This window comes from Gavialis gangeticus, unplaced genomic scaffold (genome assembly GCF_001723915.1).
Source record: "Gavialis gangeticus isolate Ggan-Ray unplaced genomic scaffold, GavGan_comp1, whole genome shotgun sequence".
NCBI lineage: Eukaryota > Metazoa > Chordata > Crocodylia > Gavialidae > Gavialis > Gavialis gangeticus.
In genome coordinates this window covers 6,477,138-6,478,757 of record NW_017729001.1, presented here as the reverse complement: position 1 = coordinate 6,478,757, position 1,620 = coordinate 6,477,138, and positions in this window count along the sequence as shown.

The window sequence follows — 1,620 nt, the reverse complement described above, 5'->3', positions numbered from 1 at the left end:
GGGGGGGGGCAAGTGCCCCCCCCCCAACTCAGAAGGCACCAGTCGCCCATGGGCTAGGGCTTGTGTTCAGCAGCAGGCTTTTAACACCTTCCCCAACTAAGCTTAACTAGGAAGTGCAGGGCTGACCTAAGCTATAAAAGTTGGACTGCCAGTGAAACTGGAAGCCAATAACCAGGATGGGTTGCCAGGAATGTGGTGTGGTGTTTGTGAGTTGTGTTTTGGTTTTGTTCTTTCCCAAAAGCCTTTTCCTCCAGGGTTCTTTCTTGAAAGCTTAAAGGGCAGAAAATGGCAATTGTGACATCCACAGAAGAGCATCCAAGCAAGATGGGGAAATTAAGAGGACAGGTTGTGCAAGCTGCAGGATGTTTGTCATCCTTACATTGGTCCATAATGGTGGGTATTTGTGCATGTGGTTGCCTGACGATGCTTATGAAGGAGAAGCCTAAAGGACTGGAAATAAAAACAAATGGTGGAGCTCAGATAGGAATATGAGCGGGTGATGGAATAAAGGAGAAACAAGGGTGTGCATGCAAGTGAGATGCCTCATAGACATGCCATCTGAGGAATTGATGGCTAGATCTTTAGAAGAGAAAGGGAAGCCATGGAAGCATGTGACTGAGAACAAGGCAAAGTATTGATGGGGGAGGTAGAACTGATGAATTAGCGTAGTATGTTGACAGACAAAGAGGAGAAACAGGTAAGAGGATAAAAAGATGGCATGAAGAAAAGAGCAGCCAATCCCCATCCCTGAAAAGAAGGAAGACAGAGTGGAATCTAAACGTGATTTCAGCCCACAAAGGAGAGAGAAACAGCAAGAGAGATCAATAGATGCAAATCAGCAGACAAAATATGCAGCAAAAAGGAAAAAGATCAGAGAAACATGCAAACACCTGGAAAAGACAGGTTCATGTTACTGAGGATTCACTCCCAAGGAGAAGAACCATACCAGTCAAAAAAGAGAAGAGTGTGCTGTCTATCAGAAATGAAGATATAACCAGAGATGTAGGAAGGAAATTTTTCCAGTGCTTTATTTTTCTGTGGGAAATTTTCCATTTAAAAAAATTCATTGTTTCATAAAAGGTTTCACCATGACTCTCAACAATACCATCAAATCATTTCCATCACGACTACAAGAAAAACTACAGACCTTGATCCCCGCCACTACCCAACCCTGGGACTTTTTACATGCTCCCTAAAATCCACAAACGAGGGAACCCTGGCAGACCTATCATGTCAAACCATGGGACCCTAACTGAGGAAATATCAAGTTTCATTGAATCAATCCTAAAACCGCTTGTCACCCACAGAGCAAGTTTTGTCCAAGACACTACAGACTTTCCAAAGAAACTTAAAAACACAGACCATCTTCCCAGCAACACCCTCCTAGCCACCATGGACATTACCAGCCTATATACAAATATCCCACACCAGGATGGCATCCAAGCCTGCCTTACATATCCACAGGAGCAAGATTACAACTCAGAGTATGGACCCAAAGATATTACTGACCTTATACATTTCATTCTCATGCACAACAATTTCACTTTTAATAAGCAACACTTCCTCCAGACACTAGGAAGAGCTATGGGCACCAAAATGGCCCCATGGTATGCCAACCTT